Source organism: Anabrus simplex, chromosome 1 (assembly GCF_040414725.1).
Source record: "Anabrus simplex isolate iqAnaSimp1 chromosome 1, ASM4041472v1, whole genome shotgun sequence".
NCBI lineage: Eukaryota > Metazoa > Arthropoda > Insecta > Orthoptera > Tettigoniidae > Anabrus > Anabrus simplex.
Window position 1 is genome coordinate 573,147,054 of NC_090265.1, and position 14,422 is coordinate 573,161,475.

A 14,422-nucleotide genomic window follows, 5' to 3' on the forward strand; every position below is an offset into this window, starting at 1 on the left:
CAGAGATAACCACATTTATATGGATGTGCTTTGTCGATACTCGTTATCTGTGGTGGGAAAAATGACGGGGAATGTTTGTGGAGTGTTGCTTCCAATTAGGCAGTAGTTTTAATGAAATAATGGTTTATTATTTATGGATGAAGACATTCAACGAATTTGTAGGCCTACACTACAGCAACATTAATTTTGTTTCAATCAATATAGAATTAAAGAGAGATGGTGGAAGAGGGGGCACACGGGTGTATGTAAGCTCGCACACACGCCGAAAAGTAGTAGGTCTAAATGAGTCATCACTCAGTAATGTTATCGACTTTATATTCTTCGTTTCTTTTCATCAGGTGGTCCGACACATTGTTTTTCCTCGGAATCTCCCAATATTCCTGATGATAGTGGAAAGGAATCCGACATTTTGTGCACAGAACATTAGATCATAATACTTGTATTTCACAGTTGGAATCGCAATCAATTCTGTGTACGCATGCTGAATGTTTACCTGATTTGTGGTCTTGAATTGTGGAATTTTATTACTGTACCCTGTGCATCAATAGCAAATGATTACTTCAATTTCAAACGGCGATTGTGTTTGTGGAAAGTGACTGGTGCACCAATTTAATACAAGTAATAAATTCTGTGGAGAGGATCACAATGTCGTAAATTTCAGGGCTATATCTTGCACTGTTTGAGGTGAAAGTAGAGCCGGTAGAGTCGTGGCGATCCCTCCACTGCTGGATTGATCGGTCGGAGTGCAAAGCGATCGGACCATTGTTAACCAGTTTTCAGCTTCTTCTAGAAGCTTATTTATCGCGAGCCTCATCAAAAATTGCAAACGCAGCTGCTGGTGGTAGCTATTGTTGGGAGATAAGAAGAATGCACATGGCCGGTGAGGCACGGGGAGAAGGGGTTTTCACCAGCAGAGCCAGTGACGCAGTGTTTACCATAGCAACTCCGCTACTACCCAGACGACTTTATATTATCTTCTGCTGGCAGCTCTTCGCTCTTGCCAATTGTAATACAGCAAACTGCAAAGTGTGAGTCAATGTTTTCATGTAGCAGATAAGAGCAGATATGTCTGGGCAGAACAGGAAGTTTGTGCTTCCATGCCACATTCCTAATTCTTGCATTCTTCTCATCTCTACGCAGTACTCACCTCTCAATAGAAGAGACGAGAACGACGTGAAGCTACTGATCTAGATAGATCAGACTATGGTCTAGAATGGATAACCTTTCACTGGAAGGGCCGAAATGAAGTGATAATAAAACGTTGGCAGGAACGGTTCTCAACAACACATTTCTATCCTGATTCACTGCTGCAGCTGAAGGGTGAGGTAATTTTGAGAAATAATCGGGACCACTTGTATGTTTCGAGGGATTACCACTGAATTACGAACATAACCACGGTCAAAATAATGTTTAAAATATGGTACCTTTCGCTTGGATTGGAGTGTTCTGAGTTATTCAGTACAACAGCAGTGAGAACTTTTACACCAGAAATAAATGTTTTTATGAACTCCACTTGCACTCGTAGGTAGATGGCATGTGCCCCATGCACACCATCTGGCATTCCCCCATCCCACTGCATGAATTTCAATACTGAGAAACATCAGCTGTTTGATCTTACTCCTGCTACGAGAAGTCTCGTTCACTTCTTAGTGATCAGCCAAATTTTGGTTTATCTCCCCTTCAGCGTCTGAGTATCCTTGTCGTTATACAAGAAGCTCTCTGAAATTAAGGTATGAAGAGGCTCTGGGATGGTGCACCTACAGGCTCAAATACATTAGCTCAAATCCTAAAATGGTGGTATTTACTTATACAGTTTTACATCTTTGGTTTTGTTAAACTGGCTATATTGCCATCAACATTCTACAAAGAAGTGTTAAATAGGTCGCATACCGATAATGTTATCAGTATCACATGAATCATAATCCAGCTTAGCTCAGGCAAGCTCGTGTTCTGCTGTTCGTTGCTGCTGATCAAACATTGATTCTGCTACAGACAATGGCACTATATCCTCTTCATCAATTCAAGAAGGACGACAAACAATTATTAGAACGGTGGAAAACTGTGCGCTACAGCACTTTAATTGACAGGTTTCATGCTGTCCGGCTCCATGGCTAAATGGTTAGCGTGCTGGCCTTTGGTCACAGGGGGCGCAGGTTCGATTCCCGGCAGGGTCGGGAATTTTAACCATAATTGGTTAATTTCACTGGCACGGTGGCTGGGTGTATGTGTCGTCTTCATCATCATTATTTCATCCTCATCACGTCGCGAAGGTCGCCTACGGGTATCAATTCAAAAGAACTGCACCTGGCGAGCCGAACTTGTCCTCGGACACTCCCGGCACTAAAAGCCATACGCCATTTCATTTCATGGTCTGTGTGGCTTATAGCATGCAAGTAACTGAGTGTTTCAGCAGCCAATACATCATTACCGCGCTTACCTATTGGGATCGTTCCCCTTCGAGGGTTACGCCAAAATAAAATCCCTATTTATAGATAAACTATTGAGCTGAAGGGTAGGAATTCGCGATGATTCCAAAATGACGTTTACAACCTTTTACCTGAAAACCCCCGTTTTGCTTTCATAAAGCGACACAAAGAATGAAATGATACCAAGTCTCCTGCATAGTATAAATTTGTTGTTCTTTATTTAGTGGTTGTCCTGGTAATAATAATTTCGTTTGGCTATTTCTAGTCTGGTGATGCCCTGTTGTCCTGGTAATTCCTTGTTTACGCTGCAGTTAATTATCAGAGTCCTGAAAACTAAACTTTATTAGACAGAAAGATTGAGTGACTCACTTTCGACTACATTTATTTAACGACTGTTTAGAGCTAACTACAAGATCACTCGCGTTTGAGTTTCCCACTCGAGACAGTTCTTCTCACTGTCACACACACTCAGTAGGGCTATCTTGCTGCACACCGGAGGGTCGAAATCTTGTTCTCGACACGGCTTCTTCTTCTAAATATTTTTATTCCTCCCCTGAAGAGGAGTGGCGGGCCTCCTAGACGGTGACGCTGTCTCTCAGGCCAGGAGATTTGTATCGGAGGAGATGCGTGGAGAATGTGAGAGGGATGGTGGCCGTGCTCTATACTAGGAACTGTCCCGGCATTCGACTTACTGCAGGAGAATGCAAAACCTCGGAAAACCATTGTCAGGACAGCCGACGGTGGGACCAGCCCCTCCTCATCTCCCGAATACACGGTAGGGCCGGTAGAGCTGTGGCCACCCCTCCTCTGCTTGGTTGGTCGGTCGGAATGCAGAGCGATCGGACCATTGTTAATCAGATTCCAGCGTCTTCTAGAAGCTTACATATCGCGAGCCTCATCAATTAACCCACGCTATTGTCGTGCTCGTTGCTGATCCCATCCACATTATCATCGCTGTGCCCCAATTATCGCCTCCCACTTGCTTCCCCGCATTCAGCCTACATTGCCACAATACAAAAGCACGACATGGACTTCATAACACACAGACTCCAAAGACCCTAGTATTCAGAAAAAGAAAAGGAATACGTTTATAGATGATTAAAACCCAGCGAGTTGGTAGTGCGGTTAGCTGTGAGCTTGAACTCGGGAGATAACGGGTTCGAACCATACTGTCGGCAGCCCTGAAGATGGTTTTCGTTTCCTTCTTTCTTACTTACTTTCTTTCTTTCTTTCTTTCTTTCTTTCTTTCTTTCTTTCTTTCTTTCTTTTTCTTTCATTTCTTAACCTGTTTACTCTCCAGGGTTGGTTTTCCCTCGGACTCAGCGAGGGATCCCACCTCTACCGCCTTAAGGGCAGTTTCCTGGAACGTGAGACATTGGTTCGGGGATTCAACAGGGGAGGATGATGAGTAGCTTGCCAAGGCGATCTAACCTGCCGTGCTGAACAGGGGCTTTGTGGTGAGCGGGGTGAGAAGAGTGGAAAGGATAGACAAGGAAGAGGGAAGGAAGCGGCCGTGGCCTGAAGTTAGGTACCATTCCGGCATTTACCTAGAGGAGAAGTGGGAAACCAGGGAAAACCACTTCCAGGATAGCTGAGGTGGGAATCGAACCCACCTCTACTCAGTTGACCTCCCGAGGCTGAGTGAACCCCGCTCCAGCCTTCGTACCATTTTCAAATTTCGTAGCAGAGCCGGGAATCCAACCCGGGCCTCCGGGTGTGGCAGCTAATAAAACTAACCACTACACCACAGAGGCAGACATAGTTTTCATTGATCTCCCAATTTTACACAACGTAAATGATGGCTCTGTAGCTTAATTAAGGCCCGGCCGCGTCCTTTCCACGCCTAGCCCTTTCCTATCCCATCGTCGCCATAAGAACTATCTGTGTCGGTACGATATAAAGCAAAATTGTAAATTAAAAAATATAAGATTTAATTCTGCTGACTGGTTGACAGATTCAGTGCAGACAATCTAGGACAGGTCGACAAAGCGAATAATTAACTGCCTCCCAGTGGGCATCATGTCTTATCATCACTGATATTATGTCCGGTTTTTTCACAATATCAACTTCAACATCGTATGTTCTTTCCATTTAATCTTTTTGGAAGGTGCTTTCGTGCTCCCTTCTGTTAATCATTAGCTTCGTCCAACATTGAAATACAAAATATCACTCTATATAAACGTGTCATAAAACATCTGCTTCTCAAGGGGATGTTAAGTTGCTGGCAATATGGTTAACGCCGTGCAGCTCTTAGTTTGGAAGATACTGGCTTCGAAACCCCTAAGTCGGCTGCCCAGAAGATGGCTTCCCAGTTTCATACAACTCAAATGATGGGGTAGTACCTTAACTAAAGCCACAGTCGATCCTTCCGAATTTTAATCGTCTATTATCCCATCGTCTCCATATAACATGTTTGAGTCGGTGAGAGATAAGCCCAATAGCAAAAAAGAAATAAACAAAGAGTTCTGACAAAGTTCAGCGTGGCAGATTACAGAATTATTTTTCTTCTTCTTCGTCTTTTTCTTCTGCTTTCCCTACACTTGTTTGTGGTTGGGGTTCGCGGGTGCAAATTGTGTCACCCAGGAGGATTTGCCTTGTTTTACGGCTGGATGACCTTCCTGACACCAAATCTACGTGAAGTGTGGAATTCACTATTGCGTGTATCAGTAGTAGTTGTTGGTGGGGTGTATTGTCTGAATATGAAGAGGTCAGTATTGGGACAAACAGAAACACTCAGTCCCCGAGCCAGAAGAATTAATGAGACACGATTAAATTCCCCGACCCCGCCGGGAATCGAATGCGGAATCCTTTGAACTGAAGTCCTCAACGCTGACCACTCAGCCAAAGTGTCGGATACATTTCAGAATAATATGTTCTTTGAAATTAAAATATGCAGGACGTAAGTTTTGCCAGTACGGATCATAATCGTAATTGTAATACATTTCATTCCGCGCTCCCTCTCTCGTTATTCAGGACCTGCTGGCCGGATAATGGAGGGTTAGCAACAGAATTACGTTTCTATGGCTCCGAACCTACATACATGGGTGCAGCGGGAAACGAGTTAGTTGATAGGGCTGCCGTCCGACTCGTTGGCTGAACGGTCAGCGTACTGGCCTTCGGTTGAAAGGGTCTCGGGTTCGATTCCCGGCCGGGTCGGGGATTTTAACCTTCATTGGTTAATTCCAATGGCCCGGGAGCTGGGTGTATGTGGTGTCTTCTTCATCATTTCATCCTTATCACGACGCGCAGGTCGCCTATGGGAGTCAAATATAAAGACCTGCACCTGGCGAGCCGAACCCGTCCTGGGATATCCCGGCACTAAAAGCCATACGACATTTCATTTTATAGGGCTGCCAAGGAGGCTGTCACATAGCCCCTGTTCCCTTACCAGGTTCCAGCTAGTGATATTCGTTCTCACCTGAGACATTTGATACTGTTCCATTGGGACTTCGAAAGGCTGGCCGCCCCTCTTTCAACTAGGCTGACCGGGCGTGTTGACTATGAGGTTGGGGTTTCGCAGCTCTGAGCTTGCATCCGGTTGATGGTGGTTTCGAACCCCACTGTCGGCAGCCCTAAAGTTGATTTTCCGTGTTTTCCTATTTTCACACCAGGCAAACAATGTGACTTAATTAAATCCACGGCAACTTCCTTCCCAATATTAGGCCTTTCCTATCCCATCGTCGCCATAAGAGGTATCCGTATCGGTGCGACGTAAAGCAAGTTGTCAAATAAGCTGAGGAAGATTAAAGGAACTACGAAGATATGGAAGACTACCTTTCGGGTTTCTCGGAGAGAAGTAGTGGTATTATGTCGTCTTCAGATCGGCCTTAGTATAGCAAGGCACTCCTACTTACTGAAGGGAAAAGACCCCCCCCCCCTCCTCCACAGTGTGTACTTGAGATGGTCATTTGACCGTAGCGCACATCTTAACGGAGTGCGCGGATTCCGAATACCATCTCCCGTATTCTAAGAGGTGACGAGCAGTCGGTAGACCTCGTCATCCATTTTATGAGGGATAGTGGCTTGTTCTATCGTGTATAAAAGTGATCTTTTTCCTTTTCTATAAGAGGGAACCTATAGCTTAGAACACTGAAAAATGTGGTGAATTTAACTTTATCCACAATGGATATGAATACTGAAAGGAAACTTAGTATGACAAACAAATTATTTCGTAATAAATATGCCTAAAAAATTAGAAATCATATATACCTATGCCGTAATGTATATAATTAATTATTCAAAATGGCGATGTATCATGGCAAATATTTTGCCATTTCCCTGATCATTTCCAAACACGTGAATATTATTCTAGTAAAAAAAATCATAACCCCATGGCACTACAGCCCTTGAAGGGACTTGGCCTACCAAGCGACCGCTGCTCATTCCGAAGGCCTGCAGATTACGAGGTGTCCTGTGGTCAGCACGACGAATCCTCTCGGCCGTTATTCTTGGCTTTCTGGACCGTGGCCGCTATCTCACCGTCAGATAGCTCCTCAATTCTAATCACGTAGGCTGAGTGGACCCCGAACCAGCCCTCAGGTGCAGGTAAAACTCCCTGACCTGGCCGGGAATGGAACCCGGGGCCTCCGAGTAAGAGGCAGGCACGCAATCCCTACACCACGGGGCCTGCAATATTATTCTATACTTTTTATTACGATTAGTATTGTTATAGCATGTACTAGAATCAGTGAAGTCCATCAAGAATAAATAATTTTTTCATGAAGTTATTTTCAAGTAGTCATTTTTTCATTCATTTTAATTTGAATAGTTGTAACTTAACCATTGAAGCTAGCTCAATAATTGTAGAATATCTTTTTCACTATGAAATATATATGCATGCAAAATTTCACATTGATATCTTGAATTTTCTTTTACAGTTATCAGGAAAACTGTTCTTAAAGGCGAGTTACAGGAAACGAGTCCGACTCGTTGGCTGAATGGTCAGCGTACTGACCTACGGTTCAGAGCGTCCCTGGTTCAATTCCCGGCCGAGTCAGGGATTTTAACCTTCATTGGTTAATTCCAATGGCTCGGGGTCTGGGTTTTTGTGCTGTCCCCAACATCCCTGCAACTCACACACCACACTTAACACTATCCTCCACCACAATAACACGCAGTCACCTACAAATGGCAGGTGCCGCCCACCCTCATCGGAGAGTCTGCCTTACAAGGGCTGCACCCGGCTAGAAATAGCCACACGTAATTATTATTATACAGGAAACGAACAACAAACTTACCGAAAAAGGGCTTGCGTAGGTTCACGTATTCTGTTATAACTTCGAAAGTATTGGAGATATTAACAAACTGATTGCACTGTTATAAAGAGCAAAGCTCAATTTTAAATCAGAAACATAAATTGAAACATCGAATTGGTAGGTCAATGTTGGTCCCTTTTTTTCTTTCCTTGTTAACTACGCTTTTTAACTCTGTTTTAACATTCCTTTTGTAGGCTATTTTAGTATGACGTTGTTCTTGCTGCAAAGTTTCGCATGATCTGTTGTCATAATAGAATGTATTATTATACCAACTTACACTCGAAAATTTATCACAAATGTAATTGAATTACACTTGTTTTCCTGCTGGTTTTTCAGTTTTTGAAGTTATTGGGAATTGTTGATATCGATTCGTTATTTTATACATTTTCTCTTGAACGCATTTATCTGGTACCGTAGGATAACCAAAATTACGTGTCACACTATTTTGAGCGTAAATATATAAATTCCTTGGAGTTCTAACCATGGAGCAAGCTATATAAGGTCAATTTTCCAGAAAATAAATCGATAGATAGTATCATAGATTTTCCTTTCTGTTTTAAGTTCCATGCTATACGTCTGTCCAATCTATCCGTTTAGAGTTTTGCTATGAAATAGGCGTCAACATAACAAAACTTTCTACCCGTACGTCGCATATTATAAGCAGCTTCATGAAATCTTTGGTGACATCTACATTTATGGGATTATAGGTTGTAAATATCATAGAATAATGCATGAAAGTACCAACGAATAAGGTTTGACCGTATTCCTTGCTATTTTAAGTCTATTCTATTCCTTAACAGCTTTGGTATCAAAAATGGCGTCAAACCTACAACCGTATACCACACATTATAACCAATTATATGTTATTAAATCTCTGACGATACAACTACATCTACGACCCATCCGACTGCTTCCTACGCCTTTAAACAAATTTTGGTACTGGTCAGTGGAGGCATGTAGATATTTATAACGAACAAACAAACTCAGTTTTGATTTTATGGATGTAGATGACGGAATAAGATCAGTGGTATTAATTACGGATAATTTCGTACGACTATTACAGCCTACAGCTCTCGTCCTGTAGAACTCTCCGATTAGGTTGAGTAGTGTCTGCCGTGCGATAGAAACCGTGGTGCGGTGTAGTGTGTGAGTTGAAAAAATGTCAGATCCAAGGGTCATAGCAACCACCCAGCTCCGAAGCAACATTAATTAGCCATACATATTTGGACGAAGCTGTACGCGTAAAATGGCTTCGGTGGTGGGATCATGTAAGGCGAACGATGTGGAAAGGTTACCTAGGAGAATAATGGCCTCGGTTATCGACGGTAAGAGAAGTAAAGGGAGGCCAAGTCGACGATGGTTAGGCTCAGTTTCTAACAATTTAAATATAAGAGGTATGGAACTAAATGAAGCCATAGAGCGAGTAACAAATTGACAATTTTGGCGGTGGGTAGTAAATTCACAGATGCTTGCAGACTGAACGCTGGAAGGAATAAAAGTCTATGAAGAACACAATATTGTATGGCTACGATGTTGTTCTTAGTGTTGACAGGATTCCATGGTACAGAAAGGAATAACCTGAAAGGACAAATGTGACAGAAACAGAAATGACTAAGACTCGGCTGGATCCTTCAGACTCCCCTGTGGAATGCAACTCTGCTTCAAAAAACGTTTTGTGGTTTGCCGATATAGCCGGGCGTCGGCCTATTCCTTCCAACCTATGGACTTCATACTGAGTTATGCAGGGTTCTAGATAATACTAACCTATTTGGGCTTAGAAGGCAAATACCACCTAGCCTGGCTGCAAGTTAAATTGGACGGGAAAGATTAATATAATGTCGTGTGGCTTTTAGTTGCCTTATGCAGCGCTTGTTCGGTAGACTTTCCAGTGGGGCAGTATCTGCTGTGTACAGAATACCATCTGCTACTGAGGGGGAACAAAGTTTCGTGTGTGCTGTATTAGTTGCAGGAATATGGGGAATGTTATAAGTGCTTAAGTCACCAAGTCAATGAAATTAACCGTTTACGATTAAAATTTATCGACCCAACTGGAAAACGAACCCGAGATACTGGGAGCTGAAGACACTGACCACTCATCCATGGGACCTCCATGGGAAAAGTAAAAAATATTCAGACCTAGGTAAAATGATGAAAATACAAGGAAGGAATTGCTACCCCGTAGTCTCTATTCTCATCTTAAATGTTATGAGTCCTTTAGAGTGCACACAAAAGAATATGGATATGTTAACTGTATTATTTTGTATCCTTAACATAGCGAAAATTTTCCAAATTTTAGATTCTAATTTAAATCCTGAAGTTACCAGGCCCACTTGCAAGTGAGACGTCAATAACCACTGAAAGTTCGACGATACCAGTCAATCAAAAATATACTCTGGTAATTTCAAGAATAGATTTTACTTCTCTCCTGATCTTGTAGAGGTTCTGTGTACATGTCTACCTGTTTACCAGTCATATAAATCATTATTAAAACGTTGTATTATAGGCCTATGTTAAATTTCCCGGTCTCGAAAGCCAAGAATAAAGGCCGAATGGATTCGTCGTGCTGACCACACGACACCTCGCAATCTGCGGGCCTTCGGGCTGAGCAGTGGTCGCTTGGTAGGCCAAGGGCCTTCAACGGCTTTGTTTCCATGGGGTTTTTATATGTTCAATTTATTGTATGTTTAGCAACTTCTTATAAATTGGTAGAACTCCAAAATCCCCTCGCAATGTAGGAGTATTTCAGAGATAGCAAAGACTGCCAGGATTTAAGTCCCACCGTGAGTAACAAAAAAGCCTTATCCAGTCACTAGTGGTTTCTCCCTTTTTATTACACGACGGAGCAGAGCCCCCAGGGTGTTAGCCGGAAGATTTTAATGCTTCCTATTACTCAGGTAGTGTCAACCTAGTTGCTATCCGGAGGAATTTCCCTTTACACATTCATCACTCGCAGTCTATAGCAGCTGAATAACATCCCTGGCTTTGTCCTTTCGGCATTCTGTATACATTACATTATGCATACACAAGTATTAGCATCACTGAATGCATATACATGGATTTATGGTACACTCACTGAACTAAATAATAATAATAATAATAATAATAATAATAATAATAATAATAATAATACACTGACTGACAGAGCAAATGCAACACCAAGAAGGAGTGGTCAGAACTTTATGCCAATTGCAGGGTAGACTGACGTCACTGAGGTATGCTCATGATGTGAAATGCGCCGCTGTGCTGCGCACGTAGCGAACGATAAATGGGACACGGCGTTGGCGAATGGCCCACTTCGTACCGTGATTTCTCAGCCGACAGTCATTGTAGAACGTGTTGTCGTGTGCCACAGGACACGTGTATAGCTAAGAATGCCAGGCCGCCGTCAACGGAGGCATTTCCAGCAGACAGACGACTTTACGAGGGGTATGGTGATCGGGCTGAGAAGGGCAGGTTGGTCGCTTCGTCAAATCGCAGCCGATACCCATAGGGATGTGTCCACGGTGCAGCGCCTGTGGCGAAGATGGTTGGCGCAGGGACATGTGGCACGTGCGAGGGGTCCAGGCCCAGCCCGAGTGACGTCAGCACGCGAGGATCGGCTCATCCGCCGCCAAGCGGTGGCAGCCCCGCACGCCACGTCAACCGCCATTCTTCAGCATGTGCAAGACACCCTGGCTGTTCCAATATCGACCAGAACAATTTCCCGTCGATTGGTTGAAGGAGGCTTGCACTCCCGGCGTCCGCTCAGAAGACTACCATTGACTCCACAGCATAGACGTGCACGCCTGGCATGGTGCCGGGCTAGAGCGACTTGGATGAGGGAATGGCGGAATGTCGTGTTCTCCGATGGGTCACGCTTCTGTTCTGTCAGGGATAGTCACCGCAGACGAGTGTGGCGTCGGCGTGGAGAAAGGTCAAATCCGGCAGTAACTGTGGAGCGCCCTACCGCTAGACAACGCGGCATCATGGTTTGGGGCGCTATTGCGTATGATTCCACGTCACCTCTAGTGCGTATTCAAGGCACGTTAAATGCCCACCGCTACGTGCAGCATGTGCTGCAGCCGGTGGCACTCCCGTACCTTCAGGGGCTGCCCAATGCTCTGTTTCAGCAGGATAATGCCCGCCCACACACTGCTCGCATCTCCCAACAGGCTCTACGAGGTGTACAGATGCTTCCGTGGCCAGCGTACTCTCCGGATCTCTCACCAATCGAACACGTGTGGGATCTCATTGGACGCCGTTTGCAAACTCTGCCCCAGCCTCGTACGGACGACCAACTGTGGCAAATGGTTGACAGAGAATGGAGAACTATCCCTCAGGACACCATCCGCACTCTTATTGACTCTGTACCTCGACGTGTTTCTGCGTGCATCGCCGCTCGCGGTGGTCCTACATCCTACTGAGTCGATGCCGTGCGCATTGTGTAACCTGCATATCGGTTTGAAATAAACATCAATTATTCTTCCGTGCCGACTCTGTTTTTTCCCCAACTTTCATCCCTTTCGAACCACTCCTCCTTGGTGTTGCATTTGCTCTGTCAGTCAGTGTAATAATAATAATAATAATAATAATAATAATAATAATAATAATAATAATAATAATAATAATAATAATAATAATAATAATTTAATTAATTGTTACAGTTTTCTCTTCAGAGGAAGTTGAAGATATTTGTGGAGTGCTTATTTGCATATTACATTTTGCATATCAAGGTTTCAGTGTCATGAAGATTGAACCACTCGCGGAGATTTCGCATCCTAGATGATCTCCGCCCGCGTGTATGTTTCCCTATTGCCTTACCATCTATGGTCAGTTTTATCATGTTCCATATTTTTAATTTCACAGTATGTGATGAAAATAGTTTGCTCTCTTGTATTTGCGAGGGTTAGGATTTCGCATGATTTTCCGGCGTTTCTTCTTTAGTGAACCCCAGTAGGGATCTTCAAATTTTTGCGATAGGAGGAGTTACCAAAAAAACGGAATTATTTTTGAAAGCTCTATATTCTCAATTTTTTTACAAAACAACCTTATCCCCTTCAAAATATTCTGCATTATAAGGAATACATTTGTCCCACGGGTGCTTTCACAGTTCTAAACAGTTTTTGTAGATATCTTCAGAAATGGCTGACAGCTCCTCCCTAGTTTTTTCCTTGACCTCTTCAATGTTCTAAAATCGGTGTCCTTCCATGCCCCTTTTCATGCGTGGAAATAAGGAAAAGTCGCATGGAACCAAGTCAGGCGTCGGGCAGTGGAATGATGCCATTCTTAGCCAAAATCTGTCTAACAAAGATGGCTGTTTGTATAGGACGAACCAGTCTTCTCTCTGGCACAAATCGGGTCTGTTTTGACGAACGCTGTTGCGAAATCATCTTGAAACTTCCCTATAAAAGGTTTGCATGTTGTTCACTTAAATTTGCCATCATAAAAAACGAAACAAATCAAAGCAGCGCTAGCAAAAACAATCACTACAGATGAACAGAGCAAGCCACGTCGACAACACAGGCGGCAATGAACTGGCAATTAGTTGCGCTACAGACCCCGAGCGGCAGAAATGCGTACTGCACAAGCTTCACCCACGGCAATGTTATTCCGGTTATTTTTGGGTGCACTCTCGTACATCCACATTTCGAAACCTGCAGTCGGTTCACTAACACACCCTTTAGTGCTCGACATTAAACTCTGTGAAGCAGTACTGGTAACACACAACACTTCAAGGTACGCCAACGAGTTTCGAACCTGAAGTTACGATTACACGCAATATAATATCCCTCTTGCACACTGGTTTTGATTTTCACGTGAGGATTGCATTCGTACATTAACGAGGATCGTAAGCACTTGGAAAACACAACTTTTGCTTAATTTGTTGACCCTGCCCAAAGGGAACTGTAGTTCTTATAAATTGGCAATTGGTATCACCTTATTATTTGCTTAGAGTATTACTGTATGTTTATTCGCTTCGCAATGATCTTGATTATTCATCACTTTCACTTTAGGGCGATTCGTAAATAGTTTTAAAAGTGTATTGGTGAAAGGATACAGATTTTAGGCCTATTTTAATCTCCTTAGTAACACTGTGTCTACTTTTGATGTGAGCTCTCTTATTATCTTATAACTTGTGGATGACTTTACTATATTATTATTATTATTATTATTATTATTATTATTATTATTATTATTATTATTATTATTATTGTAGCAGGGTTACATCTTCCTTCCCTGTTTGTATTGTGCGCCTTTATTACTACGGCCATCTCCGATAACAACTCAGAACTTTTGAACTGTTTTAAAGATTTTCCGCCGATCGTTGGATGTATCTAACGTAGATTATGCAATGAACTCTGGAGGTCCAAGACTAAATTAAAATTGTGAGAAAGTTTCACTGTTGAAGTTGGTCAACCTGTTGTTATGTTGATATTGTGTTTTGTATCTCCAAAGTTGTGTACTATACCCCTGACGCCTCCTCCTATTCTGTCAGCCTATGAAAATCTAGGAAGTAGAGAGCTAATATGCTACTCTAGTCCATTAGAAAAGGCATGGGAATTCCTTACCTGATGTTTGTGCTTGTTTGAAGCTATACGCTTAATACTGTGTCTGTTTAGAGCTTACGAGCTCCAGTTATATTGTTAACTATCATTTTAATGAGCACCAGTGCTCCTTGCTGATTGTTGCTGATTGGTTAAAATTTATTTTAAAATCAGTCTGAAAGAAAAGTAATATTTCTCGAATCTTAATAGGGTTACT